This window comes from Passer domesticus, chromosome 5 (assembly GCF_036417665.1).
Source record: "Passer domesticus isolate bPasDom1 chromosome 5, bPasDom1.hap1, whole genome shotgun sequence".
Taxonomy (NCBI): domain Eukaryota; kingdom Metazoa; phylum Chordata; class Aves; order Passeriformes; family Passeridae; genus Passer; species Passer domesticus.
Window position 1 is genome coordinate 24,438,882 of NC_087478.1, and position 17,592 is coordinate 24,456,473.

At 35.0% G+C, this 17,592-nt stretch overlaps 1 protein-coding gene across 18 annotated transcripts in view; it reads right to left on the bottom strand.

The window, feature by feature from the left end:
- The window catches only part of FOXP2 (forkhead box P2), a 402,834-nt gene that overhangs the window by 160,733 nt on the left and 224,509 nt on the right, over window positions 1-17,592 (bottom strand). For 2 of the 18 annotated variants that reach the window (XM_064422358.1, XM_064422361.1), the window contains exon 1: window positions 7,087-7,190. The exons of the other annotated variants lie outside the window; for them this stretch is intronic. The gene's annotated coding sequence lies outside the window, so the exon portion shown is untranslated. Of the gene's footprint in view, window positions 1-7,086; window positions 7,191-17,592 lie in introns of those variants that run through there. 18 annotated transcript variants of the gene reach the window in all.

The following is a 17,592-nucleotide window of genomic DNA, read 5'->3' on the forward strand; positions in this document are numbered from 1 at the left end:
TTAAGTGAAACTTAGGGAAAAAAATTTACCTGAAGATTTTGAAGTGAGTGTTTTGTGTACAATCTTGTGTTGTTTATGATTACTTTTGTTTGTTGATTTTTTTTTGTGTGTGGTTTGTTTTTTGCTTGTTTGTTTTGTTTTTTCCCTAATTTACACAGATTGGTTATAACAGATTGTTAATTTTCTAATAATTTGTTTACTGCTTATATCTCTCCTCATTCATTTATCTGCTCTGTTCACAAGACTTGTCAACTGTAAGAATCCAAACTCTAAGTGCATTCTTGCATCTAGTTAAGCCTTCATGGAGTAATTGATGTGGAGTTCAATAAACTTCTGAAATTTACATTTAAAAGAAGATGACTTTACAGCCGTGGACAACACTTTCAATCTTTAAGGTCCACATCCATACAGCAAAATAGAGAGATTGAGCCTTAAATAGAACTAATGAAATTTGTCAAGATATAAGCTCATTCAATATTGAGATTATACATTTTAGCATCTTCTCAAAATATAAAACAGTTGAAACATTTCTGTGAAGATATTATGCAAAATTAAATATTTAATTTCTCACAGTGAAAAATCTTTGGAACATTTCAATATTTAATAACTACTTGGTTGAAAGGGTCCACTTGTATGAGTAATGGCAGTGTAGTTAACTGGATCAAAAATTCCCACACATAAACTGAGATGACATAATCACATGCAGACAAACATATATTTCACATAATAATGTGAAATAACAATAATTCAGTTTATTTTGAAGTACATATTAAAATTAGCTATCTTCATACAAGTCTGCCTAAGGCTTTCTAAAGTTACACCTACAATATTTAGTGTAGCACAGCATAGTAAAAATTATATCTACAGCGGCCTCAATCCCTGCTTCCTTGGTTGAAACATAAGTGAAACAATTGTAAACTGAGATTAAATTAATCATAAAGTCTTATGACTTCTTTAACTACATTATACAGCCATAATAACACAGGAATAAAATAGTCCTAATATGAAACTCCTTGCTTCTGTGTCTACATCAGACTTGCAATATAATGGGACAGTAGCTTTTTCAGTATTAATACACTGCATTTGTCTTACTCAGGCAGCTGAGTAGAATCTACTCATAATCATCTAGTTTGTGATTGTTAATTAATAAGTGCCACTTTGCACATTTTCTTCTCTACATTTGAAGCTATTAGCAATATCACATGACTTATTTGGCCAAAGACAACTACATAAAATAAATGAAACAAAAAATACTGAAATTACAGAAGAATTAGTCTCATTTAGGCTATCAAATTTGAAACTGATACACACATTCAACACTCAAACACGTGGTAGAAACCATAATTTTGAACAAATCAATCTTTTTTGTGGCTATCTCATGGAGATATAAATTTAAAATAGTTATTTTAAGCAGACAAATAATTCTAATTTTTCCTATTCACAGTCAAAGAACTATGGAACATTTATTTAAATATATAACAAATATATTTCTTTAAATATATAGCAAAGTACTTAAGTAAAATATATTTAGTTGAATAGAAAATTATAATAAGTACTGTAATTCAGAAGAGTAGCCACATACTAGAAGGCTACTGTTGTCACATAAAATTGTTTTTATCATACCAATGTATTGAGGATGATAACAGAATGTGCTTGAAATTGCAGGACTTTTGGAACAGACTCTTAATAGGAGTGCTTTTTACCTAGTATTTTTTTTCTGTTTATTTGGATTTACCTTGGAAACGCTGCAATAGTGTCTGCATCACAGGCATTTGCTACTGCTGCCTGCTTGCAAATGACCAAGACTTAAAGAGTGCTTAGTACACACATAGCTTAACATTTCTGGTCACTGCTTGGTAACTGCTACGAACCAACAAATTGAATAATGCCAACCCTGTCCAAGTCACAACAACATTAAGACTCAGCACACAGACTTCAGAAAATCACAAATATTTGGAGAGAAAACTATGAAATTGAGCTTAACTTGTCATCTTTATTTCTCGTGAGGACTATGACAGAGGAACATGACAGAATTTTAACCATAGGATTTTAGCAAGACCACTTTTCAAAGACATTTGAAGACATTAAATCAGAAATTTATAGTGATGTTTGGGTCATATTCAGCACAAATACTATTCACCACAATTGCTATAGTCTGGGATAAATACATTCACTTTTTTTTTTGTACAAATACTTATTGGCTGAAGTTTCTTGGCACAACATTTTTTTTCTAAAGTGGTTACTTAATTTAGGTTTACTGTGATACTCTCATGAATACGAACACGCCTAGAACTGCTGTTTTCAAGATTTAAGCCATAGATGGGTTAATCAAATTTACACAAGCACAGTTAGCACAACTCAGGAATCACACCAGGGCCTGAAAAAAGTAAAACCATGTTTCTGTATCTCCAGATAACATGCTGATTAACTTTTGCTATCAACCAGACACAGACTGACCTACAAACTAAGTTGACTTCTGAAATCTAATCCCAGCTCAACCCTACACTGCCTTTGTTAATCAAGTCTTACACAAAAGGGTTACATCATTTAATAGAATAAATTACTGTGTATAATGCAATACCTTCTTTACAAATAAAAGCAAAACAAACATTTTTCCAGTCCTGCCTATCAAGGAGCAGCACATCACAGTAAAAAAAAAATATAATTAGTCATGGAGTTTTATGTATCGCTTCTGAATTATCATTACACACCAAAAACTTCTACTTTGTAGGAATTATGGTGTAATGCAAAGGAGAATCTGAAACTGATTGTGAAGTCTGGATTGTGTTTCAATGCCAAAAATCTCAAACCCAGAGTTATTCTTAAGAGAGAATTCATTTTTCCTGAGTGAAATTTTAGCCTTTAGCCTTTTGATAAGAGCACAGGAGTTTCCTGGGACCCTGTGCTGCAGTTATGCTGAAGTTATGAGAATCACTTTGCGTGTTTTGCCTGGATAAAACAGCTCAGCAACAAAAACTTGATTAACTAAAAATCAATTACCTAAAAAACAATAACTAAATATTAATTAACTAAAAGCCTATATCATCAAGCCCTTTCTGCAATTGTATCTAGAACACTAATTTCAAATTTAGGCGCCTAAACCTAGGGCACCCAAACAAGAGACTGTTAAAAAGTGCTGAGAAGATACAAAGCCCTTTGAAATCAATAGTCTCTATTCATCCCTGAATAAAATTGATTCATATAACCCAAGCACCCGGAATGAAGCATAAATCATTCCTACTGAAATAGCCACAGATTGCCTCAACAAAATGGTAACATGGAACCGGATGCCAGGAAGAGAATCACAGAATCACAGAATATGCTGAGATGGAAGGGATACACAAGGATCAGTGAGTCCAGCTCCTGGCTCTGCGCTGGACCATCCCCAAGAGTCACACTGTGTGCCCAAGAACCTTTGTCCAAATGCTTGAACTCTGTCAGGTTTGGTGCTGTGACCACTTCCCTGGGGAGCCTGTTCCAGAGCCCAAACACCTTCTGGGTGAAGAACCTTTTACTAATACCTAACCTAAATCTCTCCTGACACAACTTCAGGCCATTCCCTCGGGTCCTGTCTCTGGTCACACAGAGCAGAGATCAGTGCCTGCCCCTCCTCTTCCCCTCAGGAGGAAGCTGTGACTGCAGTGAGGTCTCCCCTCAGTCTCCTCCAGGCTGAACAGACCAAGCGACCTCAGCCACTCCTCACACGGCTTCCCCTCAAGCCATCTTCACTGCCCTCCTTTGGACACTCCCTAACAGTTTAATATGGGCAGATACCAATTTATCTGATCAACAACCACAACGTGGAGCCATGCAGATGAACACAGCACTACAAAAATACTACACTGCTGACTTCTTCTAAGTTACTTTTTCATTTACTCTTTCCTACAGCATTGTTTCTTTGAATCACCATGCAATGCTAGATATTTGTTTTGCAAGGCCTTAGGGTATATATGTATTTGCTGTGGCAACAAAATGTACTGATTTTTTTTTAAGGAATATTACACAACTTTAAAAAAAATTCTCCAATTCTGTTAAGGGGCAGAAATGTTCCTTTTACTTTGAAAAGAAACTTGTAACACAAAATGTTCCAGTAGTCATATTAAGAGATAATGGCACTAAGAAAGACTGTAAAATATGCCAATCTTACTTGTTTTATTTTTAGCTATAATATTAAAAAAAAAAAAAAGAAAAAAAGTATTAAGTCATCCTTCCAAGGATTTTAAGGTAATTTTAATCTAGAAATAAACTTGGTACCTTTTAGACAGGGTTTATTTTTCTAAAATTGGACAATATATTTCATTTCAACTTTGGTACTGGCTGCTTATTTCACTAACATTTCTGAATTAAAAACATGGGTAAACTAATAATCAGTGTTTCCGAACTGAGTAGTCTGCTTATGAAAACCTGGGAATATTTATCCATGAAAAAATTACTAGCTCAGAGTATGATACTACTTTAACTGGGAAAAACTCCAGAAGATGAAATATAAGTGAGTATTAACAATTTTTTTTTTCCTTTAAGTTACATTATCAGATTGTCTTTCAGTTTTGTGAAACTTTAGTTTAAAAACAGAAGCAAAAGAAACATTTTTCCAGTCCTGCCTATCAACGAGCCACAGCATATCATGGTACAAAGTATAATTGGCCATGGAATTTTATGTTTCACTTCTGAATAATCATTACTTCCCAAACATTTATTCTATTTAGGAATTATGGTGTAATACAAAGGGGAATCTGAAACTGATTGTGAAGTATTTTAGTTACTCCAGACCGGATCTATGTCCCTGTTCGTTTTCTTCTTATATAAGCCATTTAAATAAAATTAATTTATTACTGTTTTATAACCCTTCAGTAAATTGTTACTAAAAAAAATAAATATCTCAAAAATGCAAGAATACTGACATTGATTCAATGCATATGTTTAACTTTTGCAGTATAAAAATTCATATTTAGAATAAATAACTTGGTAAACAATAACAGTCTCCTACTTTCTGAAAAATGGAGATAAACAGCATGAATGCTCTAAACTAATGAATGAATACAGAATATAGCACAATTTGGACAAGAAACCAAAACTACCTGGATCTCACTTATGCCCCTGCAAAGAAAGTTGCACACCTCTCTGTCTCACATTAATGACCTAAGATGCCCTCAGAAGTACTGAACACTTCATCTTCCAGGGTACATTGGGTTTTGAAAGCTTTCAATATTTTGGAAGAGGAATTTTATCTACTGCACTTGCTCAGATTTTTATTTGTCTAGCTCAGATAAGATTATTTCAACCCCCTATTCTATCCCATCCAATAGTGTAAAGAAGCTCTACATCCAAAGTTTGAGAAAAAAGTCTCAACCACTTCTTACGTATTTTACTTACATGCCAAAGACCAAAATTATTTACATTATTGCTTTCCTAACTATACTTCATTACTGCTTTCCTATCTATACTTTTATAACTCTGTAAACCTTTATTCATGCACTGCTACTAAGTGAATCACGGCTATGAATCTAAGTTTCCATGAATCTAAGAAGGCCAATCTTCATTATTTATAAAAATTAATTAAATACACTTCCAGGATGTGGCAAAATACAGTAACTTTGGCTTTAACTACTTAATGCCATTGACATCAGAAGCTGTGTGCTAGGCTGACAGATCAAAAACATTCTGAAGACAGGAGAACAAAATTAATACAGGACTATCACATCAAGACAGTACCATAACAGATGTCAGAAGAAAGTTTTCTCCATGACTGAAGTTAGAATACTGTATCTATGTATTTACCACATCTTGCAGTTGTTGCTCATTAGTTGTTCAGTGCCATATTTTCATTATCTTCAGAGATTGGATAATTTTATCAATTCAAAGATAACTTCTAATTCTGTCTTCTGGAAATTCTTTTCTCCTGTTCCTGTTAGTCTCTTTTTGTTTCTGTGTACTCCTTTGTCCTTTATGCATTGCCTTCCCTTTAGCAACTCCCACAGCCAGTCCTTATGATTTGGGGTTTTTTCTACCTTGTTACATATGGGTTCTGATATTCTGCTGTTTAAAAACAGTTAAAGCCAAAAAATGCAACCACCATTTCTGTGTATAACCTCTCTTTTTCCTGTTGCAGCTACCAAAGTGGTGATCACACATTTAATACTGGCAAAGATATCACAATTGAGTTTCAGAATTGGCCTATTCTTCAAATTGCTCATCCTCAAGAAACACAAAGGTAAACTCTAATTTTCATTCCCATCCCAGCAGCTAGCCCTGTAGCTTTACACCCTAAAGATCACCATACATAAAAATGCATCAAAATAACAATTTTCAGCAGCCTGTTAGAGATAGGCTGTTTAAGTAGGAATAGAAGTTCATAACATCTCTATTTCTCTGCTATGATCTCGACACCTAGCATTTTGTGTTCTGGGAAATACCATAAAATGGGATAACAGTGAGGAACACACTTTATACAGCACTCAGAAATGCAGTGGAATTCCTAAAATGTTCATTCCCAGATACTGACTTACATCTATCTTTCCTTTTCATATTCGTTATTAGCCTCTGTTGCTCAAACTACTGAAAACAGAGCTTTCAGTAAATAATGGAATGAAAGCAGAACAGTGTGTATTTTATTTTTTTAAATACTGTTTGCAATATAGATTCCTCTACACTTCATTATTCTCAATAAACTTTCTTCCATTCTTTCCTTATTTTCTGCCTTCCTAATCCCCTACAACTACAATTCCCTACTTCCTGAGCATTCGTGGTTTTTGTCCTATATATTCAGTATTCTACCAACACTGTTCTTTCATTAAAAATCACTGTGTTGTTCAGGACTTTAAACCTTAAAAATACATCTTTTTCCCAGTTCTTTTCTGGACTCCTCTTGTCTCCATCATTCCCTTCTCTCAATTCAATAAAGACTAGCAGGCAACTATTTTTAAATTTCAATTGCCTACACATATAAACGTGCTGTACAAGCCCATCTAGAAGGAAAATGAAATTATGAACATTATTTTTAAAATAAAAATATTATTTTTACAAATATACAAATTTTTACAAATTATTTGTAAAATATATTACAAATTTTTACAGATTATTTCCTACCAATCTGCAGTGTAAATCTTGCAGAACTTTCCTGCATCAAAGCCTATGTGATGCAAGCAGTACTGTTCTTCATCCTGGTCCAAAGGAACACAATAAAGCTGCTTCTGTCAGAAATAGAAAAAACATTCCCCATATAACTTCACTTTTTAATAGCATACATTCCTTGCATCCCTAAGTCCTTCCTATGCACGATGCTGGGACACAGAAGAGCTGAGTGAACACTTCCTCCTCCCCTCAGGGCATTTGAGAAGCAGTTTACTGGCTCCCTTTTTAAAATCCATTTCCTAGATCCATATTTAGGGACCCTACTATGATGAGGGTTTAAAAGCTGGTGCAAAACTTATCAGCGTTAACTTTGTCACTAATCTCCCTTCTTCACCCCTACCCAAATCAATTGAACAAAAATGGAAAACAAACTGTCTCTAGCAGTATTGCCACATTGAACAATTCTTTCAAAAGGTTCTGGGCCAAAACACCTTGGTCACAGGTGTGCCAAAATAAGACATATTTCTAAAATCTAACTTTTATATATAAAGTTCAAAGCCTTCACCACTATTGTTTCTGGGTTTTTTTCTTAATGGTTATATAGCATATTACGTAATTTGACTCAAAATACTTGCCCAAGCAGGTACACTGCCCAAGCTTTGATGCCCCCAAAGACAAAGTGAAACTGTAAGAATTTATCCATTCAGCTCACAGAGCTCAAGGAGAGCCTCTGAAACTGCCCTCATCCACTGTGCCTTAGAATAAAACCTTTCTTACTATAGGCATGCCAGAGCACATTTTAGAACTATTCCATTTTTCTTTTCTCTGTGTATATATAAACACCTTATTTTGCACACTACATTAATTTTCTTATGGATTGTGGTGCTAAAAGCCAATGAAGAAAACACAGAAAATACTGATAGATTTCTTATTGAAATACAGAGGCATCAGAACTCTCTTCAAAGAATAAAAAAAAAAAAAGAAAAAATGCTTTCAGCATGAGAATTTACATTTACAATTTATAAAATTGTTTTCACTACAAGAATAATATTCATAAAATTTAATCCTAAACCACATATGCTGCTGTAAACCATGTGTCTTTTGTGTTTTTTATAGCACCTGAGAATTCTGAACATACAACTGTTAAGAAAGAAGATGCACACAATACCAAAGAATTCTCACGGCTTCCTTTACCATGTAAAGCTGTTACCAAATAAATCATTTTACTGTTGCACATTACAGAAAGCATCTTTCATTGGAAACACTTCAAACAAGGAAAATACCACAAGAGAGAAGGCTACTGCCTCATACATTGCAGTGATATGACCTCTTGACCGTAAGTTTTTTGTATGTGTATTACAAAAGGCTCTTGACACCTGTCATTTTCAGAGATTAATAATTTTTTTTAAAAAAAACCCTATAATAGTGTTTGAGCTGAAACAGGTGAAATCAGATGCAGTGCAGTATACTGCAGCTATTCATTTTAACCCTTTTCCCCCTTTCTATCAGTTTTAATTTTGGCTTCTTATTACAAATTTGTACAGATACCAGAGCTGTTGTATTAAAATTCGCCTCTTTTTTGAGTGGCTTCAGAGCAGAAATGTTACTTTAATTTAAATTTTAGTTTCATGAGAAACTCTTACAGAAATTTGATATGCACAGCCAGCTAAAATTGCCTTGTAATTGATTTCTACGACTTCATATGGTGGACTTCATACAACTTCAGTATAGGTACTGGAAGGCATTGCTGGTAGGAAGGATTTCCCAGTATTTATGTAGGACTATACAATCCCTAAAAAATAATTCATAATAAAAAAAATTATCTACCAATAATTATTTAATTGCTTGAATTATTTAAATACTTGAAACATGGAAGTTTTTCTTCATTTGTTTTGTTTTCCATTTAGTATTGTAAACATTTCTTTTGGTTTATGCCTCATATTAAAGTCTCTTGGTATGAATCAGAATGTCAATAACACATGCCTTTCTATACCATCATTTCAGTCTGAATTTTACCACCTCAGGTTTGTTGCTGCAGTGTTTTTTGCCTACAAAAAACACCGATGCCTGATAACTCCTCCATATGGGAAGCATGGAGGACAACCAACCCACATGGCAGCAGTCCTGAGAGGATTCTACATCCAAATTACTACAGGTTGTTCAAATTATGAGAGATCATACATCTGAGAGGCATTACAGTATCATGGCTGCATGACATGAAGTTTTACACTGATTTGCACAGCTCCTGTGACAATGTTCACAGCTTCTACCACAGAGGCACTAACCTCATGCAGGCAAAGAACCACAGTAATAAACCATGCAGTGCTGAAGAATGGCAACTTAAAAATATACTTAATTCACTGTCACACATACACTGTGATTGTAAATGCTTTTAAAAGTACATTGCACTAAATGCATTTGGGCAAATGCATTATTGACATAATGTCTATGTACATTTTCTGAGTACATAGACAACTGAGTACATTTTCCTGGGAAAAAGAAGGCATTACTGGGAGGATGCAGGGAACACTGCAAGACTGCAATAATGAAAAAGCGCTTCACAAAACATGATCCAGGCCATACATTTTCCCCTTCTCATTCCATCCTGTCCTTGTAAGGAGGAAATGCTGAGAAGGTCCTTTTTCCCAGTCTGCTGCTCACTGCTCAAGTCCATTCCATCCTCCAGCCTCCCCCATGTTGCAGCTGCAGGTTCTTCTATCTTTGCCCAACCCCTATAGCTCTTCTTCTCTTTAGGTCACCTCCCATCAACTCACCTACCAGCAACTGGTCCTCTCACCTTGCCTTAACTTCCCAGGCCACTTACAGACACTGAGGTCATGGATGACAGCCCTTCCCAGCCCTGCCCTGCAGCTGAGTGCAGTGTGACACGTTGGTGAGACATGCCAGGGCAGCTGGCTGCTCTCAGGCTCCCCGCGCTCGGTGGCTGGAGGCACTGCCACACAGGAGATCTTTGCAGGAGCCATTTGCTCATCTCCCACAGCTTCAGGCTGACCATTGCTCTGCTAAGAAGGAAACTCTTGAGGTTTGCTGGCTCAATGGGTAACCAAATCAGCACAGTATAGTCCATGTTCCCAACTGCTTGCAAGATCATGGAAGTCTATTTCCCTCTGATGGCTACAGAGTCAGCCTGGGGGAGCTGACTCCTTGAGGCACCCATGGCCTTCCGAAATATCTTTGTAAGAGCTGTCTTTAAAAATATCTCAAATGTCACTTTGTACTGCTTCATGACCTAGAAACCAGATAAACCTCAGAAATATGGACTCGTTTGTTACACCAAAATAACAGAGCAAATATAAATAGGTTCTCCATTCTACAAGGTAAACCAACCCACTCTTCTAAAGATGAGCTGAAACAGTTCCCAGACCAGTCTGCTACCTATCCAACTTACTGTTTGGCTTTGAGGTTTTTTTTTGGTTGGGGTTGGTTTTTTTTTTTTTTAATAATTGCTAAACTAATAGGGTACCACATTCACTGAAAAATGTGGAAGAAAGAATCAGTTCTTGTTTATCATAATGTATTTGTGTCAGGTAAAGATATTGTACTTTTAAAGACTTGTGATATATTTATCAAATGCAGTGGAGGTGGGGAGGAAGCTCCAAAAGGGTTGTTCTGGTCCCTTGACTATCCATTTTATATTTTTGTCCTATTTGGTCATGTAACAGGATTGACTGATTTAAATCAAATTATTTCAATCACCAGTTTTCATGACAATTTATATTGGAATGCAGGAGCCCTTGATTTAAATAGTAGATTTTAAATCTTGTTTTGTATTTGCTTAAGCAGAAGTTCTTTGTCACTGACTCACTGAATGATTAGGCGAGGCTGCTGCTCAATAAAACAGGAGCCCCTACATTAAATTAGTTCTTTCATTTTGGTACTATGAAATGCACATTTTAAATCCTATTTTTTTTTTACCTTTAATGAATTTGAATAAATTTTTTGTTTAGAAAATAATATTGCTTTATTTTTTATCTTTCTACACCTCATTGAGATGGAAAGTAGATTCAAAGCAGCATTTAAAAATTATTCTGTATTTATTAGATTATTAAACTATCTAAAGTTTAGTCATTTATTATACAAGGACTATTTTATTCTTGTGTGCAAACTGATCGATAATTTCTAGTAAGCAGAAGGTTTTTTTCTAAAGCGGCTAACATTACATGCAGACACATACAGAAACATCCCCCTACATTTTTTTAAATGAAGACTATAGCCAGGAAAATAATCTGGAAAAGGAAAACAATTTAGATTGACCATTGGATTTTGCAGCCTTGATTTAACATGTACATTGAGGAACAACAGAAACATGTTCCTGGGAAGCATGCACATATTTCTGTGGTGAAAAACAGGTAAGTACTGGCATTCACTCTAATTAAAAGCATTCTGATGATAGACACTTAAATGGATGACAAGGCAACATTTTCACAAAGAATGACTAAATTCAGAAATTTAACATGCCTTGCTTTGATTCTGACAGCAATTAAAAAAGCCTAAGCCTTTTTTTAATTGAAATTTGAAGATCATTCAATGATGCAACAGGTCTGTTTTATCTATTTTAATTCTTTTAATGGGCTGCAGTAGATTTAGGTCTATGTAAGTATTTTCACACTTTAAATGTTAAATTTAAGCTGGAATATTTGCAAAAGAAATCCATTCTAATGTAAATAACTTAAATCAGAATTTTATAGGTATACATTTTTTCCATTAGTGTTAGTTCAGATCCAACTCACCTTGAAGTCTGGATAGTTAAAGCTTGAGATATGTTGAAGGTTATGTCTTTAAAGAATGCTGTGGCATGAAGTGGTGTTATTTTTAATCATTCTACTGTTCTGTAACACAGAATAAGTACAGCATGCAAAACTATAGATTTTACCAAGGAGTTTAATTATTTATGCTAAGTCCAGTAACCCCTAAATAAACTACTTGCATAATTAAGGATGTCAGGATGAGGGCAAAAAATTGAAAGAAGTTAACTGTGTTGCTTGGACATATGAAGCAACATTGCTATATGTTAAATATAACATTTGTCTTCAGTATGAGCTTGTAATTTTATGTCTGTGAAAAAGGACCCTTAAATTATATATTTCAGAAATACACAGGCTTTTATTCCTTGACTCCTCTTAAGTTATTACCTTTACGTCAGTTAAGCTCTTTAAGTATATGCTTATTTTTAGGAATGTATTACATATTGCCTATTAAACACAGCAGCTAAACATGTGCTTACATCCTCTTCAATTAAGTAGGCTTGCTCCCTAAAGCACTTTCAATGTAAATTTATTGTGTTAAATTTATGTTTTTCTTGTTTCTACTGTTATGCATCTCCTACTGTTTCTGCTGTATGGCACAGTTCCAAATGTGTTATAATATTTAGTGTTAGCTGACACTAGCTACCCAACTCTAATCTTAGATCTTACTGGCCAAACACAAAACAAATCCATGGTGCCAAGGTATTTATCTTAAACATATTATTATTTTCATTTTTCACAACATTAGGTATATTTTAATGCTTAAAAAATTGATAATATTTTTTTAAGATCTGGGAGCACTGTTCATAGCTTTCTTTACGCATGTACTTCACATATCACAGAGTTTAAACAACACAAATTAAAATTCTGCATTCAGTATACATTTCTGAACTTGATAAAATTTGGCTTTACTTATCTTGCATTTCTCAGAGTTCTACCACAACAGAAATCACACAGAATATGCTTTCTAAACTATATTTATGATGTTAAAGTTGATTGAGTTGGATTTTAAAAATAAGAGAGTTTAGGCTAGGTATTATGATCAAATTTGAGCAAGAATGATTTTATTCTCAGTCTCCTACATTTAATTGATCCCTCTTGGTTCATTTAGAGCAATGAGGAAGAGAGGCACGTTAACACACTGATTTTTTGCAGATAATTTGATAAGTACAGTATCTATACCATGCTGAAAAACAAGATGCTTTCTCCTTCTGTGAAGAGCCCAGAAGCTGCAGTGAGAAAGGTGCTGGTGGTCAGAAGTGGACAAAAGAACAAGGCAAGCATTAACAGCAATGAAGGCTGTAAATGGGGAAGCGGGGGCTGTAAAAACAGTGTTTCAAAAGGGATGAGTGGGTGGGGGCTGCAAAGAAGTGGGGAGAGTCATTTGAGAGAGAATGTGATGTAACGTGGAAGAGATCTAAGAAATGGAACGGAGACAGCATCATCTGTGGGAACGATGGTGCTGGACGCATCACAGGCCACCAAAGGCTGCTCTGCTTACAAATAGTGTGGATGTTCCCAATGCAAGCCTCTTCTCTTTTGAGGGATCCAGAGCTTCTTAACCTTCAGTTCCCACTCCAAAATACATCTTCATTCTCTGGTCTCTGCCTAGTAGAGCACCCAGTACAATTCACAGCTCCTAGTCTTTTCCAATAACCTGCTCCTGCCTTCTCTTTTGCTCCCAAATACAGGAACCCTATTCTTTCTCTCTATATAAATTACAGAAAATAATTTAAAACCTTGCATTTTCCTAATACTAACCCACTAAAACAAATATAGGGAACATTAATATTAATTGCCACTGAAAGCCATAAGAACATTTTACATAGATGTGTTTCCTCTGCATTTTCATATTTACCAGGTACGCAGTGAATGCCTTACAGTAACTATCATGTCTGAGTGACTTAACAGAATTTTAAGGATTCATACCAAGAGGAGAGGGATAAGATAATACATCAACTTACCCATTTGTCTTGGTTTTCTTTGTTACATGAATGTCTTAGAATATATTCTGTAGAACAGATTTCATGTAATATTTCAGGGTTTGTTCTATCTTTGAAATTTCAAAGGACATCTGTGAGTATGGCAGTATGTTTCTAATTAATGTATGATCTTAAACTAAAACTTTGAGAAACATACAAGACTGTGAATGGTTAAAGGGTAATATTAAATACATTTCTAAAAGAAAAGAAGTATTTTTTGTGTATCTCATTGTTACATATAATTTAAAGCCTACCATCTTCCTGATGCTCTCACAAGCAATGATATAACTGTATCTATTTGCCAAATTATATGAATCCCAAAAGTAACTGTCTCACCGACTTTCACCTATTTTTTGTGTATGCTTCTTAAAATTCCATTAAATCCATAAAAGTTTCAATTTACTTAGGATTTTTGACAAACACTTCAGACATTATTAAAACAATACCTAAACCTCACACACAGAGTTAATATTAATGATGTATTTACTACACATCAGTTATTCCAAGGATACGAAATAAGACGATATTAACTTCCTCAGATGGAGCTATGTTCACCTCTGTAGGATTGCCAGTCACTCTCCTGAAAGTCCAGGCTACGAAGAAAGTAAAGAGCAGCAAATCTTATATGGGTTCTATTCTTCATTTCAGACTGGAATGAAAACTTCCTAACATGATTGCTGCCATGTCAAAACACAGATGTGAACACATATGTATTTTTAGGACACTAGAGATGCTTTTTTGTTATGAGGAAGCATTCCTTCTTCCAAAAAATTTCTGCTTCATAATGTGTTAGCTCCTTCATATCTGAAAAGACCTGGGAGATGTTGTTGTTCAGGACAAATATATACACTGACTTGTAAGGTCTCTGCATTACAACATTAGATAATAACATTCAAATTGTTTTTCTCTTTAGTGCTAGAAGTAACAGCTCAAGCACACTGGGGTTCCTACTCCTTTCTTTCCAAGTTCACTATATAAATCAGATAGACAGCATCTTGTATAAGGCAGTGTTTTATAGTAATCCTGACACATCTTTCATGCCACCTGCACTTTGTTTCCTGCATTTTTTTTTCTTTTTGACCACGACTGTCCTAAAGGAGGACAAACTGAGATAAAGGACTATTAGAAACAATCCATTCATAAATCAGGACAGTCTTCAACAGAACTTTCAGTGTATCTTGTATCTCAGATCCACCAGCACAAGACCTCTGCCTGCATTAATGTTGTCTGTATCAAATCACAGGCTCTATTGCTAACTTCATTTACTTGCAGATCCAAATTGAAGTCTGGGACTGGATGGTTCCTTATGGCCTGTATGATTTAAAAGAAAGAGAAGATAGGCTGTTCCTTGCAATTTCTCCTGAGAAAACTGATAGCAAAGCCGCAAAGATCAACTACAAGATGAACTCTTTCTATTTCCACAAAACAATCTATAGAAGAATTAAGAAGAGAGCCGAAAGCATGGAATCACTTGAGAAAACCAACTTCTAGATAAAAAAACCAAAACCAAAAAAGTAATAAGCAACAGTTTCTGACGCATGTTGGAGGTGTGCAGTACAAAATATAGCACAATGCAGGGCACCAAAGGATGGATTGATGCTGCACCTGGAAAAATAACTTGTGAAAGGAAAGCCTTCTTATTTACTAGAAAGCTTTGCTACAATTTTTTGTACTTTAGGATATAATTAAAAGGATTCATGAAAAAAACCACAAGTTTAATTATTTATAGGGTACCTGGAGATAGAGCATAGAGAGAACAGCTGTCTTCCTTTCCTTTTTCATTTTGAGAAAAGAATTTCAAAGAAAGATCACTCTTACCTAACAAATTAACTTTACAGGTTGAACACGTTCAAATGTGAAAACTGCAGTACAGTTTGAAGCACGGTTATACTCTTGCACACTTTGGAGAGAGGCAACTGATGAACCTCAACAAGAACTTTAACAAAGTATATATAAAAAGACCATATAGCCTAAAGAGAGTAACAAACAAAAACTGCATAGATTCTCCTGGAATCAATGCGTGAACCTTGACAAATAGAAACCAGGTTAAATGTTTTTGGCTTGATTTATAAAAGTAGCATATGCTAAAATCACATGTACTTATGTCCTGCTCATATGCACAGATGTCACACATACATGTTGCAAACCACACACTGACAGGTTGACATTAAATCATCCTAAAGACCCAGCTATTTGGACAATTTTGATTAGGTGCATAATATACGGAATTTCACAACAAATGCAATTAAAAAAAAATAGTTACTATAGCCTCTGCATATAAGGGAACACATCTATACTGCACCCACTGCTGTGACTCTGGCACAAGCAGACGAACTTACCTGAGCTAAGTTTTAACTAGGTCAGACGACACTGCTGGTAGTGACAGACCTAGCTCAGGGCAAACTATGAAGTTAAACAATGAAGGTAAATATACAGGTAGTTGAGATTTTACTGTGCTCTACAACACAGTAAATACAACACTAGCAGCACACAGGGATGCTAGTTTAATGTTAGCTCAGAAAAAACAGCTTCACAAGGAAGTTACACCTTCTTCTTGACTCTATCCCTTCTATGCAAACCAAAGAAAAAGACAGGCTTTACAACACAACCTACATCTTAGTCCTAAAAGTGAATTTCTTCCATGGGTCAATCTATTTTGTTAATTTCCTGCTAAAATGACTTAATATCGCCATATTCAGTCTTTGATTTTGAGCAGACATATAGCCATTTTGATGGAAGATGACATGATGCTGAGTTCCTTGGATTTGGGTAGCAATTCATCACTTCTTTCCCCAGATTTTTTGGTCACAGTTTAATAATACAGACTCCAGTGGCAACATTTGGTCTTTACAAAAATGTTATCTATGCCTTAGCTAGACAAATATTTTTGGTAAGAATTTAAATGGGATTGGGACTTGCCTGTTAATTTGTGTCTTAAGACTGTATTTCCAAGTATTTTGTACATAATTACACACTGTTCTAAAATCAAAATATCCATCTTCTCAAAAAAAATTCCTTTATAAACTAGAACAGCCATAGAGAGATTCACTTTGCTAGAGATGGAAAGATTAGTATGCACAGGCATCAAGCTTGATGGAGAAAAATCCACAGAAGTAGAAGTTTGTGCGGCCAAAATAGACAGATGAGTAAGGGTAAAGGTGAAGGGAGCACAATGAAAAAATGAACCAACAATGACAGATAGAAAGCAAGCAGAAAGGATGAGAGAAAGGAGACCTCACGGAAGAAAAGCCAAAGCCAGCAGGTGGAAAAATGCACTGGGAATAAGAAGAGATAATCAGTTTACAGATATAAAAGAAATTCTCAGAGCAATAAAACAAATAGTAACTTAGAGGTCAGTACAAGAAGCATCTATGGCCTCTTATTTAAAGCAGCCTACTCTGAGCAATGTTTTATTGTTACTATCCCTTCAAGACAGGACATATTAGTTTCTCTTTTATCTCTAAATCTAACATCAAACTTGACTTATTATAAATGGCAATATGTAAACAATTCATACCATGCAATATCATCATCATAATGAATTTTATTAAGGCTTAAACAGCCCTATGACTGCAAAGACTCTACACAAACTAATGCAAAGTGACTACAAAGTAATTTCAAGCCTAGTAGGCACACTCAGAAATGTAAAATCCATCTATTCAGATTCTCTTACGAAGAGAAGCTGCCCAATCTAATTCCTACAAATCATACTTAGCTTCAAAAGGATCTTCAGATTGTATTCGGATAGCTTAAAATATTTGAACAGTTGTGCT